The sequence below is a fragment of the Acinonyx jubatus genome, chromosome B2 (assembly GCF_027475565.1).
Source record: "Acinonyx jubatus isolate Ajub_Pintada_27869175 chromosome B2, VMU_Ajub_asm_v1.0, whole genome shotgun sequence".
In the NCBI taxonomy this organism is placed as follows: domain Eukaryota; kingdom Metazoa; phylum Chordata; class Mammalia; order Carnivora; family Felidae; genus Acinonyx; species Acinonyx jubatus.
Genome location: NC_069385.1, coordinates 51,974,632 through 51,992,612, shown reverse-complemented (window position 1 = coordinate 51,992,612; position 17,981 = coordinate 51,974,632). Strand labels below are relative to the sequence as shown.

The 17,981-nt window shown below is 41.8% G+C and overlaps 1 protein-coding gene across 6 annotated transcripts in view; it reads right to left on the bottom strand.

Moving 5' to 3' along the window:
* Positions 1 to 17,981, bottom strand: part of METTL24 (methyltransferase like 24) — a 167,940-nt gene that overhangs the window by 149,233 nt on the left and 726 nt on the right. The window contains exon 1 of one of the 6 annotated variants that reach the window (XM_027057117.2): positions 17,646 to 17,914. The exons of 4 other annotated variants lie outside the window; for them this stretch is intronic. The gene's annotated coding sequence lies outside the window, so the exon portion shown is untranslated. Of the gene's footprint in view, positions 1 to 17,645; positions 17,915 to 17,981 lie in introns of those variants that run through there. One more of the 6 variants, XM_053222385.1, reaches the window with a different exon arrangement.

The following is a 17,981-nucleotide window of genomic DNA, read 5'->3' as shown; positions in this document are numbered from 1 at the left end:
TTTTGCAAGAAAGACCAGAACTCCAATCAGGAGCCAAACTCACAACAAAAGCCTGGCAAACAAATGTGCATGCGTGTTTTGAGTTAAAGCAGACTGTGTGTATGCTTTTTGTTAATCACTGCTTTAACTACCTTCTACATAACTGACCAATTACTGCGAATCAGTGGCTTTCCATAGGAGGCTTCTACTCACCTTGCTAAATAAATGGTTGTAGAGATTCCACACGCACACAGAGACAGGGCGATGTTATTAATCAACTTAGATACTAGGCTAATGCCAGTGTGTAGCTGGAGAAATACAAACATAAAGCAGGACTGTGGACAAGGCAGAAGAGTGGAAGAGATGACTGCAACTTCTTTTATGTTTGTTTCTCAAGAAGCTACCAAGTTTTCTGTCTTAAAAAAAGGGTTTTTTTGACATTCAACATTTTTACAATATAAAACAAGCACTTATTTACAAATGAGGTAACATAAAAATCCATACGAGGGAGGAGCCATTGGCTACTACCCTGAAAACAAAACATGGCTCTTCTCCCAGGTGCAGTTTAAGAAGACCAAGGAAGGCAGAACTGGCCCTGGCCACGGATAGGATTGTCTGCCTCAGCACCACCTCCAGGCGTGGGCTGGTGGGGGCCCCACCCTCCAGGCTGCTGGGCAGGACCCCGGGCTCCACCTCCTGAGGCTCAGCCCAGCTGGCAGTGAGGTGATTCCAGGAGACAAAAGCCCATCACATCACACTGGGGCAGCTCTCACTTAAAACTGAACATTTGCCGGGCGCCTGGGTGGTTCAGTCGGTTAAGCGTCCGACTTCGGCTCAGGTCACGATCTCGCGGTTTGTGAGTTCAAGCTGCGCGTCCGGCTCTGTGCTGACAGCTCAGAGCCTGGAGCCTGTTTCGGATTCTGTGTCTCCCTCTCTCTCTCTGCCCCTCCCCTGCTCATGCTCTGTCTGTCTCTGTCTCTCAATAATAAATAAACGTTAAAAAAAAAACAAAACAAAACCCTGAACACTTGCTGCGGATGCTTCTCCACCAGGTTTAGGAGTCAACCATCTCAATCATAATTGACAAGTCTTAACCCGGCACCCACTCCAGTGAGGGAGGGAGTGGTCCTTCACAGGAGGCCTGGGGTAGGGGAGGCAGAGGTATCTGTATTCTGCAAACTCCTATGCCTGATTCTGATCCACTCCCAGATTAAGGGCTTCATGAGGCCCATGCTCCCCCTGAAATCAACTGCAAACAAATGTGTATGCAAACAGATGTTCGTGATTCTGCAATGCTTGTCCATGGCTTCCATCGGATTGTTTTCATCAAATTTTGTAACTCCTGTCTACACAAGCCACAGGAAATTTGAGAAGAAACTGAACATAAGAATTCCCTACACAGAGCCTCCCTGTTGTATTTTTCTCTGTCTCTAATTTTTTTCCACCAAACTCCAATCTGTTCCTATTTCTTCCCTTCTATTTTTAAATTGAAAATTTTTGCCTTCAAAATAACTATAATCCAAAAACCCCTTGAATACAAGACACAGAAAATTAAATTCCCAACTTCCCTTACTCACTTCTCCCATTCCTATACGGTTTTATTCTTTTTTAAAAAAAATGTATAAACCTTAAGAGCACTTTTGATCTGTTTTTTTCTATTAAGTTAATGGCTTGTCCAAACATATGTACCTTTAATTATCAGCATCCTAGTTTACCTATATTTTTTAAATAACAAAATTATATATAGAGATAGTATTTTTTTTTTCCTGTTCCCTGTCTCAACATATCACCATAATGAGAAAGGACACAATGTTATATGTGTAAACAGACTTCAATCTATGCTAGTGGTTTGGTTTTATAAATAAGAACATTCCCTGTCCAGGAATAAGGCCCAGGCATTCAGATTTTCCAAAACAATTCTCTGTATCCAGGGTACCAAAATGAAGTCAAACACTTAGGTTTCCAAACTGATGTAGCTCTCTGCTTCTGATTGAGGTTAATGTCCTATAAGTGCACATTAGTTAAATAAGCCATTTTTTTTTTTACTATTTCTGTACAAAATGAATATTCACTATTCAAAAGAATATTCCCTATCATAATTATACAATCAGTTCAAATTTGTTCTTAAGCAATGGAAAGCATGCTTGAAATTCCACCCTAACAAAATAGCTAAAATTAAGCTTTAAAATATATTAATTGACTTGGAAAATATCTAAGAAGCCTTAATATCAAACCTAAAATCTATAGTAATCAACATATTTTTCTGAGATCCAGATTTCAGCATGGATGTAGGGCATAGTATAGAGTAGAAAGAGTATTAAATCTGACCTGGTTTAAAACCTCTATTTACCTTGAAGCAGTAATTTAACAGAGTCCCTCTTGGTAGAAAGGAAATAACAACCATCTCACTCATAAGGCTATTATGAGAACCACCTAGGATAATGACACAGCAAGCTTTTGTAAGCTTGGGAAGAGTTGTTTATAAGTGGGGTATCCTGGGAGGTGCCTGGGTGGCTCAGTTGGTTAAGCGTTCAACTTCGGCTTAGGTCATGCTCTCGAGGTTCATGGGTTTGAGCCTCACATCAAGGCTCTGTGCTGACAGCTCAGAGCCTGGAGCCTGCTTCGGATTCTGTGTCTCCCTCTCTCTCTGCCCCTCCCTTGCTCACACTCTGTCTCTCTCTCAAAAATAAATAAACATTAAAAAAACTTTAAAAGTGAGGTATCCGTATAACTGCTGTTCTCTTTAACACAAATGCCCAAGAGGAGCAAACACATAGACACTACATTTCTGCTAAGCACGCCCATCCCCATTAATGAGCACCGACAGGCCAAGGGTCCAGGACTCTCCCACAGTGACTATATCTTTAACTGAACAGAGAAAAGCATGTAGTTTCACCCTGGTCATAAATTCCATGGGCCTCTGGGCATTACTTTTACCGGAGGTATATTTCACATACTATAAAAGTTGCCATTTTAAACAATTGAGCGGTTTTTTATATATACACAGGTTGTTCAACCATCAACACTTTTTAACTGCAGGATATTTTCATCACATCAAAAAGAAACCCCATTCTCCATTCTCTCCTCCCCCCAGCCTCTGGCAACCACTGATCTACTTCCTGTCTCTATAAATTTACCCACTCAGGTGATTACATTAAAATGGAGAGATGCAATATGTTATTTCTTGTAACTGTTTTCTTTCACTTAGCATAATGTTTTCAAAGTTTATCCACATTGTGGCATGTATCAGGACTTCTTTCTTTTTTATGGCTGAATAATATTTCACTTTATGGATATACCACGTTTTGAGTATCCATTCATCAGCTGGTGGACATTTGGGTTGCTTCCCACTTCTGGCTCTTCTGAATAATGCTGCTATAAACATCTGTGTACAAGCATTGTGTGAACCTATGTTTTCAGTTCTCTTGGGTATATCCCAAAGAATGCACTGGCTGGGTTATTTCCAGGAACTCTTGAACCCTAATATTCATGTCAGCACCCTCTGTGTAACTCATTTTAATGGCAGACAGAAGGCAATGTAGTTCACCAAGGAGCCCAAAAAATCAAAGGAGGAGATGAAGACATGCATAAAGGAAAAAGGGGAGTTCTGCATGAAGCAATACACTGCTGTTCCCAAAAATGTCCTAATCATATAATTCCCCATACCATACAAAAGCAGCAGCCATAGTTAGGATGAGGGGACCAACACTGGAACTAATTTCGCACAATCCTCCTAATAATAAGAACAACCAACATGTAATGAGTGCTCACTGCATCCAAGGCACTGTGCTAGGCACATTACATGGGTGGTCTACCAGTTGAGAAGATGGGGAAACATGATTTTTTAAAACAAACACTGATTGCAGCCAATTCCCACCAGAGTGGCATAATTCATCTCTAGGCCAGGCCTGCAAGGAGAGAGAAAACCAGAAGATAAACTGCCTGAGTAAAAAAATGACATGTATCTGGAATTTTCTGGGAACTCAACAGAGTAGAATGGGAGTGGAGCTTGAAGCCTTGAAAAGGGAAGAAAGGAATTAAAGTATAGGCAAGAGAAGGCAGGATCAATGGTGCATGAGTCTAAGAAGCAAATACAGCCAGTAAGAAATCCTCAATGGCCAAGAAAACTTTGAGCAATCAATTTTAAGTCAATTTCTGTTTTGAACTGCATTAGTATCTCCCTCCATTACCCTGAGACCTTCAGCAAGGCCTGTGTGGGTGTCACACTGGGGGATTAAAAAATGGGCAGAGAGGGGAAAGCAGTGGCCCCAGGTAGAACACTGAGCAGGAATTCAGAGAGAGTGACCAGAAAATGTAAGCTCCAGATATTATCAGAACACTGGAGGGCAGGAAAAGTCCTGGACCTCTCATAGCACATGGCTTGAGCCATCTTACGTATGAAGGGCTATGACCTAAGATACTGGAAAAGAATCTTTGACTGGAAAAGTCATTTGATTGTCATAATACAGTCTGCTCCAAAAAAATACACTTGTGTTAGAAAAGGCGGGTAACTGGCAGTGGTAAACAAACACCAAGATTTAACTCACTTTAATGTTCACTGCATGGCAATGGCCTTAAAACAAAGACCTTGAAGACTTTATAATGACATTCCTGTGAATAGTTAGAGGATTAAAACTTTTTCTCAGTGTCCCTGTTGGAAGTCAAGACCATTCTTCTCAGGAAGGTCAGTGGTCGCCCCAGGTGGAATGGTCATAGCTAAGTGGCCCTGGGTCCACTTCCATAGCAGGGGTTGGCAAAGGTTTTCTGTAACAATCAGATAATAAATACATTAGACTTTGTGAGCCAAGAAGCAAAATTAAATATATTAAGTAATACTTACATAACAAGAGAAAAGACAAATTTACACATTTTTATTTCTTCAATTCAAAATATAACAATTGTGTACATTTTTTGTAATACAGATCCACTAATGAGAAGAATGGAATTTTTTTTTTTGGCATTTTGCTTCACTGGGATTCAAAGTTAATGTTACCTGGGGTGCCTGGGTGGCTCAGTTGGTTAAGCATTCAACTCTTGATATTGGGTCAGGCCATGATCTCATGTTCATGAGATTAGGCTCTGTATTGGGCTCTGCGCTGACAGCGTAAAGCCTGCTTGGTATTCTCTCTCACCTTCTCTCTGTCCTCCTTCCCCCCTTGAACTCTCTCTCTCTCTCTCTCAAAATAAATAAATAAACTTTAAAAAAAACCCACAAAGTTAGGGGCGTCTGGGTGGCTCAGTCGGTTAACCGCCTGACTTTGGCTCAGGTCATGATCTCGTGGCTCACAAGTTCGAGCCCCACATTGGACTCTGTGCTAACAGCTCAGACCTTGGGGCCTGCTTTGGATTCTGTGTTTCCCTCTCTCTCTGCCCCTCCCAGCTCACACTCTCTCTCTCTCAAAAATAAATAAAAACATTGAAAAAACTTTAAAAACCCACAAAGTTAATGTTTCCTATCATAAGGTAGGTTGCAAGTGCTCATTTATAAAAACCATTCTTAGCTCATGGGCCATACAAAAACAGGCACAGGCCAGCCAGATATGGCTTCTGACCTCTGTTCTATAGTCACCAATGTTTGAAGCAAAGTCAATGCTGGGTGCTCTGTTCCAAGAATTTGTAGTGTAATACCTTGATTCAGAAATTAAACACCTCAAAAGGACTCTAGAGTAGCTCTCGAAAGATTCAGATGTTCCTCAAACACATAGGTCTAGCACTGCAAAGATTGAAATAACCATCCTTTCAACCAATATTTACTGAGCACCTACTATGTGCTGGTACTATCATAGTCACAGGGGATGCAGTGGTGAGCAGGACAGATGAGCACCTGATCTTCACAGGGGATAAGACTGCAAACATGAATAAAAGAAAGGTGGAGTGGGGGGGGGGCGGTCCCTGGCTGGCTAGTTGGTGGAGCATGGGACTCTTCATCTCAGGGTTGTGGGTTCAAGCCCCATGTTGGGTGTGGAGATTACTTAAAAAAATCTTTAAAAAAAAAAGAATAGAAGAAAGAAAAAACTGTGATCAAGTAGGAGTGCTATGGAGAAAGAAGACATAACAAAAGAAATTGTGGATGGGAGCTACCTGGATAAAGTCATTTAGTAAGAAGTTCCTTTTGCTCAACATTCTCATCAACCCTTTTTTTATCAGACCTTTGGATTTTTTCCAGTATGATGGGGGTAAACTAGAATCCCACTGTGTTTTGATCTGCTTCCATGGTTTATTGGTGGAACTAATCATCTCTCTGTATACTCACATTGCTCTCTCATATATATATATATATATATATATATATATATATATGTATATATATATATATACACACACTTATACATATACATATACATATATACGTATATATATTATATATGATGTACATAATATAATGTATATAATAATAATGTAACTATAATTATAATGTAATATAATTATAATAATATAATGTGTATATATATAATATATATAATGTAATCCCCTCCTTATTTTTCTGTTCAGTTGTCTATCTCTCTCTCTCTTTTTTTTTTTTAACCTATGTGTATGGGGGGGGGGTCTTTTGTTGGTGGTAGTGTTTTTATATTTTGGATATTAATCTTTTATTGGTGATACATATTCAATATCCTCTCCCAGCCTATGATTGCCTTTTAATTTGATTTTAATTTGTATCTGGTAAGTAATCTACCTTACGTAAGAATTGGTTGTTGGCTACCTATCTCAACAGGCAAATGGAAACAGTCATGGGTTTTGAGTTTAACCCTTCATTTCATCCCACATAGCTCTGTTTTACCCAAATTGGTAAATGTCTCTGAGCCTGGGCTTCCTCAACTGCAAAATGAGGACAATTCCCACCTCATCGGTTTCTTCTGAAAATTAAATGAAAGAACACATGCAACTCCCCTAGCACAGGGCCTCTCCCACCCCACTCTTAAATCGTAAACTTCTCGAAGGCCTTATCTTCCCTGTACTACCAAGGTCAATATTTAAATTTTGGTTTCTTGTGTTGGTTAAACTAAGTTTATCTTTTAAATGTATATAAAATACCAAGTATAATAGCATGCAGTTAATTGACTAAAATATAGAAGGCAGGATCAGAAAAATAATTTAGTTATTTAACCCATGATTACTCCACTGGCCTCCTTTGAACTACACCTTCCCTGCTTCCTCACCCTTCCCTCCCGCACCATGTGCACACATGCATACACACACACACACACACACACACACACACACACACACAAAGGCCTGGAGCTCAGTTTTCTGACTTCCGGAGCTGCCACAAAGCTTTGCTCCCTGCATACACCCCCCTCTAAACGCCCCCCTCCACACACACACACACTGATGCTCATCCTAATTAACTTACTCTCCCTCATTAACATAGGATAAAAATGCTTCCCCAAATCAGACACCTGGAAGTATCACAGTTTCACTCTTCAAATTATATTACAAAGCTGCAGTAGTCAAAAACAGTATGGTACTGACACAAAAACAAGACATAGATCAATGAAACAGAACAAAAAACCCAGAAATAAAGCCACAATTATATGGTCAATTAATCTTTCACAAAGCAGGAAAGAATATACAGTGGGAAAAGGACAATCTCTTCAACAAATGATCTTGGGATAACTGGACAACTACATGCAAAAGAATGAAACTGGACCTCTTTCTTACACCACACACAATAATAAATTCAAAATGGATCAAGGACCGAAACGTGAGGCCTGAAACCATAAAAAATCCTAAAATAGAGCACAGGCAGCAATTTCTCTGGCACTGGCGGTAGCAACATTTTTCTAGATATGTCTCCTTAGGCAAGGGAAACAAAAGCAAAATAAACTCTCGGGACTACATCAAAATAAAAAGCTTCTGTAGAGCAAAGGAAACAACCAACAAAACAAAAAGACAGCCTACTGAATGGGAGAAAATATGTGCAAGTGACATATCCAATAAAGGGTTAGTATCCAAAATATATAAAGGAGTGATACAACTCAACACCCCCAAAACCCCCAAATAATCCAATTAAAAAATGGGCAGAAGGCATGAACAGACATTTCACCAAAGACATCCAGATGGCCAATAGACACATAGAAAGATGTTCAACCTCACTTATTGTCAGAGAAATACAAACCAAAACTGCCATGAGATATCACCGCACACATGTCAGAATGGCTAAAATCAAACACACAAGAAACAATAAGTGCTGGTGAAGATGCAGACAAAAAGGAACCTTTGAGCATTGTTGGTGGGAATGCAAACTGGCACAGCCACTGTGTAAAACAGTATGGAGTTTCCTCAAAAAGTTAAAAATAGAACTACCCTATGATCTGCTAATCACACTACTGAGGATTTACCCCAAGAATACAAAAACACTAATGCAAAGGGATGCACGCGCCCCTATGTTTATTGCAATGTTATTTACCATAACCAAATTATAGAAGCAGCCCAAGGGTCCGCTGCTGGAAGAATGGATAAAGACGATGTGGTAGATGTACACGACGCAGTATCATTCAGCCATAAAAAAGAACGAAATCTTGCCATTCTCCACGACATGGGTGGAGCTCGAGGGTATAATGCTAAGCGAAGTACGTTAGTCAGAGAAAGACAAATACCATATGATTTCACTCATCTGAGGAATTTAAGAAACAAAACAAAGGAGCAAAGGGGAAAAAAAGAGAAAGAAACCAAGAAACAGACTCTTAACTATAGAGAACAAACCCATGGTCGCCAGAGGGCAGGAAGGAGGAAGGATGGGTGAAGTAGGTGATGGGGATTAAGAAGTGCACTTGTCATGATGAGCGCCGAGTAACGTACAGAATTGTTGAATCACTATGTTGTACGCCTGAAACTAGTGTAACACCATACGTTAATACTGGAATTTAAATTAAAACTTAACAAAAATTAAATTAAAAATTTCAAGAATGAAAAATATTAAACATCCCAACGAATATTAGGCTTTATACCCCCCCAGACACGGATGTCTATACCTTGTTGATGCCAAAGGGCCTGCTTCCCAGGAGAAACGCAAGGCTGAACAGAGACCATCCTCATTTCCAGAGCTGTTCCCATAGGCCAGGCATCTCTACCTACATGCTTTCGTTTAATCTTCACAACTTTCATGTGGATTAAGCACTACTACTTTTCACAGAGGAGAAAACTAAAGACTAGACCAGGGATGCCACATCCAGTGAGGACGGGAGCAGAATTTAAACTTCCAGCCTCAAGTATAAAAATATGAGCCCATCTCACAGATGAGGCTGCACGATAATCAAGTCCTTTCATGACAAGTGCAAATCCACAGAAACAGGTCTCCAAGAATCTCATGCGTTACCTTCACTGGCTTCCCCATATTCTACCCCCAAAACTGCTGAATGAGGAGGCCTCCCTCCACATGTGATCTAATCACTGTGCTCAATTAGCATTCTGTGAATTAGGATTTGTAAGTGATTTGTTGTACTCCACTCAAAGTAGATAAAAAACAAACTGAAAACACTTGCTGTCGTGTTATGCACAATAGCAAACACTGTATAACATGCATATTGCCTCTGATTTGGGGCCAGATCCTGAAAAGAAGTTTGGAAGTCTTTCAACTTGCTCCAACTAAAAGTAAGTGATCTCTATGAAGATGGGTTTAAACATGGAGTTTGAGTCATCTCCCCAGAGGCCTTCAGCTCATTTAGATGCATGGCTTTATTTATTCAAAACTTGCTTGCCCTCTCCCCAGAAAAAAAGACCTGCAGCCCATCATCCCATCACTACTTTGTGCAAGGAATCTAACATAAACAATGTCAATGAGAATCACTGTATCTAACAAGCTCCAGGACACGCCACAGCAGTGTTTATAAGATGTAAATGGAGTCTTGTTTTATTTCCCCTGTTCTGCTAAATTCAGATGTCTGCTTCATTTTAGATCCAGGCCTCCTGAAAAGAGCTTCACGTGCTTTATTCAATACTGTCAAATGTGCATACTCAGTGAGGCGTTCAGAACGGCGAACAAGAAACATGACCTAGACGATGCCCGTTTAGATACGGATGATTGAAGGGTTACCATACCGTGGTGGCCGGAAGTGCTGCTCACCGAACATTTCCAGCTCTCTGATTTCTGAGCACAGGACAGGCCTCTGTCCTCCCATAACGGGTATGTGGCCACTGGATTGTCAGCATGAGTGCTGGGTGTGGCTTCCAGCCAGGACATTTAATAATGCCATGCAAGACCCTCCGGAGCGTTCACCCCTCTGCCAAGGTGCCAGGCAAGCCTCCAGATGGTGACTGTGCTGCCAGCCTGGGGTCCAGAGAGAGGATGACAACAGCACTGAGAGTCACCCCAACCCAGCCAACCAGTGACAGATACACAGCATGAGCAAGAAATAAACTTTTGTTAGTGTGAGCCCTGAGATTTGAAGGTTGTTTGTTATCACAGCATAAACTGGCCCCCTCCTGCCCGACACCCCGAACAAATGGTGCCACGAAAAAGGGCTTGATGTCTCTCGTGATAAGTTAGCAGATCTGTGTAATTTAGTATCTGAAGCTAAATGTTATTATCTTGTCAGGGAAAGATCCCTCGGCCCATAGTTCGCTCAGACCCCAATCATCATGTTCTAAAATCTGAATTAAATAGACCAAGCAAAATTGGAGAGAGAAAATTACAGTTGTAACCTTCCAAACTGCCAGTTCTAATTTATTGATCTGTCAAGGTTCTTAGTTGTAAACAATAGAAACCACTCTGGCTAGTTAAGTAGAAAAGGAATTGATTAAAGATTTATTAGCTTGCAGAATCTCGAGGGCAGGAACACCACCCTACTCGCCAGTGTAGACTACACTGCCCCACTGCTGGGCACAGACTCTATGGCTCATTTCACCAACCTGGACACGGAATGCCTCCAGTCGGCCACCATTGCTACTCCACAGCCATCATGCCACTTGTTTCTTTGAATCTCTAAGGTACAACCATATTCTCACGCAGGTATATCTGAATGCTAGGCCTCGGTTGCATGAATGCATTCTCGGTGCAAGGAAAAATGTGGAAATTCTTTTCTGGTGTTTTTTTTTTTTTTTTTTTGTCTTAGAAAGGTGAAGAATTCCTCAAATACAGTAGAGAAATTCAAAGGTGTGGTCAAAAAGAACGATTAATACCCGCTACATCTTGGGTAGCAAGTAACAGGGATGACTAAGGTCTTTAGGGCTCATTTTAGTCCACAGTCAAGTTCCCAGAGCCTCTCTGGTTTACCTTTCCCTCAGTTCTACCCAAGTACCCTTCCAGTGAATCCCTCTTTTGAGTAGTTTCAGTTGGCTTCCGTCACTTCAACCAAGAGACTCCTGATACAGAAGTAATCGTATTTTAAAGAGACTCAAACTAGCCAGTTGCAAACAGGACTGTAAATATTTAGATGCTGTGAAGAATTTTTCAGATTTCTTTTTTTTTTCTTTTTTTTTTTTGCAGAGCAACTCTCTGCATTGACAGAAAAAAAATGAAACAAAAAACATAAGACTCCAGCTTTAGTTTGAGAACCCTAATTGGGATAATGGGCTACGTACTGATCACACTTACTTTCTCTATTAAAAGTCCCCACAAATTACTTTTTACTTAAAAAAAAAAAAAGGAAAAATGTTGCATCTACAAAGATCTTGTGTGCATATACCCAAATGAATTTTTAAAAATGAGTAATATGCAGAAGGTGCCAACTTACTGCCAAACGCTACGTGGAAATAAGGTTATCTGGGGCGCCTGGGTGGCTCAGTCGGTTAAGCATCCAACTTCGGCTCAGGTCATGGTCTCACGGTCCGTGAGTTTGAACCCTGCGTCAGGCTCTGTGCTGACAGCTCAGAGACTGGAGCCTGCTTCAGATTCTGTGTCTCCCTCTCTCTCTGCCCCTCCCCTGCTCATGCTCTGTCTCTCTCTCAAAAATGAATAAACATTAAAAAAAAAAAAAAGGTTATCTATAAGAATATATCTAGACAGAGAAATAGTTAACCAATAGAGAAATACATACACACAGAGGCACAGATGCTAGGCTTATTAAAAAACAAACAAAACAAAGCAAGACAAACAAAAAAACCTAACTCTGCTTCTGGGTGCTCAGGTTCAAGATCCCTGAACTGGACTAGTTAAAATATTAGAATATGAGGAAAGCAAAACCTTAAGGGTAAAACTGTACAATAACTATACCAAACAGTTAAGGAATGCCAAGGACTTGACTTCTTGAGGTAACTTAGGGAAGGCTTCCCCTTTCTCCAAGAATGGCTTCTGGAACAGGGAGGGGGCTCCCAGGCTATGATTATGGCTTGTGGCTAGAGCTGACTGATCCAAGGTGAGTATCTAAGACAGTAAGCTGGAGCTGAGGGAGGCCAGTCTTGTTACAGTAACACTTTGGGGAAAAGGTCAAGGAGACCTGGGATTTCCTGGGCAACCCTGCTCCTTCCCCCTGCACATAGTGGTCGCTTAACTCTTCCTCCAATTCAGTGAGAAATTCTCAAGGTTTTCCCAATAAATGTCTTTAATTTTTTTTTTGTTCGTTTTGGCATTTTTTGCTTAAGTTAGGTCAGAGTCCATTCTCTCTCGTTTATAACCAAAAGAACATTACATTAACCAAGTATACTGCTGTACCATCTTTCTCTCCCCATTATCCAACTCTAGCCTTTAGTAACTCATCTTTCTTGACTAGGAATGACTAAAAAGGCCCTTTGGTTTCTGCGTATCTAGTTTTTCTGCGCCGTGTGGTCATTGAGCTTAGCAGCATTAACATTGCCGGTCACTTCTTAGCAAAAACGATGATCAATTTTGACGTCTGGCTAAGAGGTTGCAACTTCAAATGCGTTCAGAGATCAGACAGGTAATGCAAATGGAGAGAGTGCTGTGCTGGGTTCCACTGGACACTGTAGGCCCCATCGAATGATATTAATGTTCAAATACTTAAAAAACTGTATGGTTCAAATAAAATTCTTCACGGGCGAGATCTACCGCCTGAGCCATTCACCAACAACCCAGCTTGCTATTAGTTTAAATTACCCATGGTCCTAGACCGTGAGGCTCATACAACTAAATTTTGTCTCAATCATTTGACAGGATAAAAATGCTCTTGTACAGCAAATCCTCCCACCCTCTCTTAGCAGAAAACTCCACAGGCCATTAAGGGGACCCGCGTGAGGTCTCTAGAGAATACAAGGGCTGCTTTTAAAAGAAGCTTATCAACGCTGGTAGATTCCTGCTTTTGTGTGTGTCTCGTGGTAAATGAAGCAGGCTCCTGTTACTTTCTATGAAGCACAGAATAAAGAGCCAAACTCCTTAGAGGCAGAAGTACTCCAAAGGTGTCATAGCGTAGATGGAAAACCTCAAATGCCCATCACCCTTGACAGTCTCCAGTTTGACTACACAACTCTTGATTCTCTTCGCAGACGAAAAGGGAAATCTCACTCGAGAAAACTGACAGGATTTTCTTGTCCTCGGAAAATGGACTGGACACATTGCACCTAACATCTCCACCACCACTTGTTGACAAACAGTGGAGCCTCCACTACCAGCTCCTTTGCCCACAGAATGTTCTCTGAGGAACTGTGGGGGTTTAGAAGGCGTGCGGAGGTCTATTCTCCATCTGAGGCACATCCAAGTTTTAATCAAAATCTGCTTTTCTCTGTGAAACCAAGCAACTGCTATTTCACACCCACATATTGCTGGAGCTCATTCAATTACCCTCAATGACTTTGTTTAAAATGAAAATGCTTTGCCTCCTGAGGACAGTGTGAGAGGACTGATTAATGTTGTTCCCTGAAGGACAGGAGTTGTAGGTGCACAGCAAAAATCTAAGCAGCTGGAAACTACCGCTGGGCCATATTTTACAAGCCATTCAAACCTACCTTCAAGGGTTCTGCAAAGAGTAAGGACTTTGAAGGCAGTTGGATGTATCAAAGTCTCTACTATGCATCTTCCTCTTCCCTCCTGATGAAAATCACAGAATTAGAAAACTAAGATGATGAGAAGTGAGGAAGAACGACTGAATTTTTCCATATGGTTATTCAGAAAAGGAAACAGCTTTTTTTTTTCTTTTCTGACACATTGTTCCAAAGGATCTGTAACTATCAAACCAATCCAGCACATTGCTGGTTCCCTGGCTCTGTGACTCAGAAGCCACTTTTCTCTCCAACATATTAAATGTCAAGTAAAATATCTCTGATAAGACAAAAAATTTCTTCAGGAAGCTTGGCTCCTATGTGAGTGCTTCTCCTGTGCAAATGAGCCACGTACTGTGGTGCTGCCTTTTAGGTGGATTGCTAACCTGTAAGAGAAACATCTACCCAAGACTGTGGAAAGCAGCATAAATCATGGAGGCCGTATCTTAGTCCTCACCCATGTGAGGTTTCGCCCATGTGATCACAGTGTATGTCAAAGACAGAAAAACCAGAAAGAAACACAGCAATGGGGGGAAGGAAAAGAATTACAGCGACGTTTTTATTCATATGTAGTATGCAGATTCTAGTGCCTAAGATCTCTGATGGAAAGCTTCTGTCTATACCAAAATGCATGGGTTCTAGGGTTGTCCTAATGAAAAAAGACAGTTTTTATCCACCATGTATCATTTGCCCCGATTTCACAGTGCTCTAAGGCTATGACCTCTAATGTGAAAGCAGATGTAATATTTAGAGTTAGTTTCTTGCATGACTCTGAAAGAAGGGGAGGAGGAAAGAGGGAAAGAATTATATGAGGACTGCACTTTGCTTTTCTTTTTTATAACAGATTATTTTCTTTAAGAGAAGCACGAGCTATGATTAAAGTGGCAATATAATTGCTGAATTATTTGTGCCTCTAACACCTGCAAAGGAAGCACGTTGACAAGAAACCCTCCACAACCCAATTATTCCATGCAGGTTTCATCCACCCAAAAAACCATCCTCAAAATAGAATGGAACTTTTTCTCTTTCACCGATCTGGTAGGTGCCTTCCACAAAGTAACCAAGAACCTAAATAGCATTGTTTACCATTATTCTCAACAAGCAAAATTTAAATAAGATCCAAGGTTTTTAACGCATAATTTCCAAACTTTAGTTGTCAATTACTTAATGGTGCATTCAGCTTATATTGCACATCTGGACAGGAGGCTACAGAGGAGTAAGATCGATAAGGGATGGCAAACTCTGTTTCCAAAAGTGGGAGAACAGATTGGATAACTGGTCTTTCCGGTTTTGAGGAACATTTTAATTCAACTGAAAAAAAAAAGGGGAAAATGAAACACATTCAAGATTCCCACTAGCTAGGAATGCGAGGAAGTTAGAATGTATATCTTGAAGAAGAGTAAATAAATAGAGAGCTGGGGAAAAGAAGAAACCCAGGGAAGAGTCTTCCTTAGGAGGCTAAAAAATTAAGCAGTACTTTAAAAACAGCAATAAGCTCAGTCCTTTCTTATATATTTTTAACCAAAGTCATTTAGAGTTACACATCATAGGTTGAAATAGTAAGATTCTCATATTTTTTTTTACATATCGGTGTCTCAGGAGTAAGCATCTACAAGGGGTCATTTTGGGAAATACAATCCTTTCCATCAAGCACAACTGTGGGGACAAAACGGTCAATCTGAAATGGATTACCATGCGACATGTACAAAGCAAATGACAAACCAGGATGCATTTGTCATCATCCCCAGTTGGGGAAAGATTGGCATGGAAGTAGGATTGATATGGGAAGCTTTCCAGGTGATGACCCTTGACCTGAGCGGTCAAGAATGGAAAGGGCATGAGTCACAGGAAGGGAGGATGGAAGGCTTGCAAGGAAGAGAATCAGCATCAGCCAAAGGAATGGAAATAGGTTACAACAAATTACACTTGGGGAACGGCTGAGGCTAAAGACCCAGGACAGATATGTGAATATTAAAGCTACCATTAATTGAGTGCTTATCCCATGCAAGACTCTATGCACATATTTCCTTGGTTTTTTTTTTCTAATTTAATTTTAATAAAACTGAGCTCCAGGGCTCAGACCCAGATCGCTCGTTTGTGTTAGCCACCCTCCACTCCCTAGATGATTTCCTACAGTCTCATGGCTTTAGTCCCACCTGTACCCTGATGACTCCCATCTCTCTCTTCAGCCTGGATGCTTCCTCCAACTCTAGACTAATACGTCCAACTGCCTGTTTGACATTTCCACCTGGATGTCTAAAGGTTACCTCAGACTCAACATGTTTAAATCCAACCTCCTGATTTCTGTCCACTCCCCCCCAAACCCAAAGCTAAACAACAAAAACTTCTCCTCCCTCCCTCATCTTCAAAACACATCCAGGATCAGACCACTCTGCACACCTCCATTCCTACCAGCCTGTAAAAGCCACCACTGTCCCCTGCATCACTGCTGCAGACTCCTGAAAAGGATGGATGTGAACTTCCCCTCCAGCGACCCTCGGAGTCTGTGCATTCCAACCCTGTCCATGTGCAGGACAGGCCCCAGTTACAGACACTGTTGTCTCAAGTGGTGACCAAGATTTAAGAGTGATTCTTGGACAGGTGACAACAGAAACAACACAGGCTGAGGGCGGATGTGAGAGGAAAACTGCAGGGCAGGCCTGATGGGGACATCTGAGGACATGGAGAGAAACAAAAGAACCTGAACCTTTAAGGAAAATCAAGTCCTAGGTCAAATGTCCCCTCACGGTTAGCCTTTTTTGACTCCTCAGCTGGAGTTCAAGACCTTATTTACAACTTTAGTCACATTACTAGAGGCCCAAGCCCAGTGCCGCCCTCACCAGACTTTGAACTCATTTTGGGCCCCGGCACCTGATACAGCATCTGGGACCTGGAAAGCCTTTGGCAGACATGTGCTGGAGACATAACATGGTGTCATGGAAAGTGCATTAGGAGCATGAAGAAGGGAGTGAAAGAGCAAATTAAGACTTCACTTGGTGGGGGGGGGGGGCGGCGGCGGGGGGGGGGGGGGTCACCTGGGTGGCTCAGTGGGTTGAGCATCTGACTCTTGGTTTTGGCCCAGGTCATGATTTCATGGTTCATGGGATGGAGCCCCATGTCAGGCTCTGCACTGGCAGTGCAAATCCTGCTTGGGATTCTTTCTTTCTTTCTTTCTTTCTTTCTTTCTTTCTTTCTTTCTTTCTTTCTTTCTTCTTTCCCTCTCTCTCTCTCTCCCTCTCTCAAAACAAATAAATAAACTTAAAAAAAAAAAAAAAGATTTGGGAAGTGAGGTTTCAGAGATAGGAAAAAGTATTTGAGTTTATCCAGGAAGGTAACACTGAGGGCCAGGCAAGTACAGCAGGGGTATGGCACCGCAGAGGCAAGCCTTGGAGGAAAGGAAGGCAGGGGTGTGATCCTGAAAAGTAGGTTAGCCTGGGAAGCTACAGGAAGCAGCAGAGTCAAAGGAAGAATTTTCCCTCTCCCCAAGAGGTGGGGGGTGGGGGACAGGGGATGTTTTAAAGAAAAGAGGGGGAGCCAGGCAACAGATAGAAGTTGCCCTAGAGGCTGTGGTTGGCTTGATGGGTGTGAGGCCCAGGCAAGCTCATACCTGCAGTTCTTAATCTTTTCATCCTCAAGGACCTAGTAAATTACTGAGCTCCAAAAGGAGGGAAGAAGGCCAGAGGCTTCACAACCAGAGGTTAAACTTGAACCACGCACTGAGGTGTGAGTCAAGAAGTTAATGCGGTAGGAAGAGCAACACTGTCGAGTGCTGTAAGACAAACCCAGGTTATTACTTCAGTCCTTGAGGTTCCAATTAACTTCCCATCAAGAGGCGCCGGGGCTCGGCTTCTCGCCCCGTGCCAGCCACCATGCCAACGTCTGCGGCGGCACTCAAGGGAAATTCGGCTGGAAAGTGGATCTCCATCGCCTCGATGAAGGCAGAGAGGAAAAGCCACTCACGGTGGATACCCACCTCGCTTTGCCAGGCCTCAAGGAGAAAACCGGGGGAAGCACAGAATATAAGTAAAACCCCAACACCTTTCTTTTCCTTTCCCTGCCCATCACTCGTAGCCCCTCCTCACTAGAATGTAAGCTCCTTGAGAGCAGGACTTGGTCCCTCACTGCTGGAT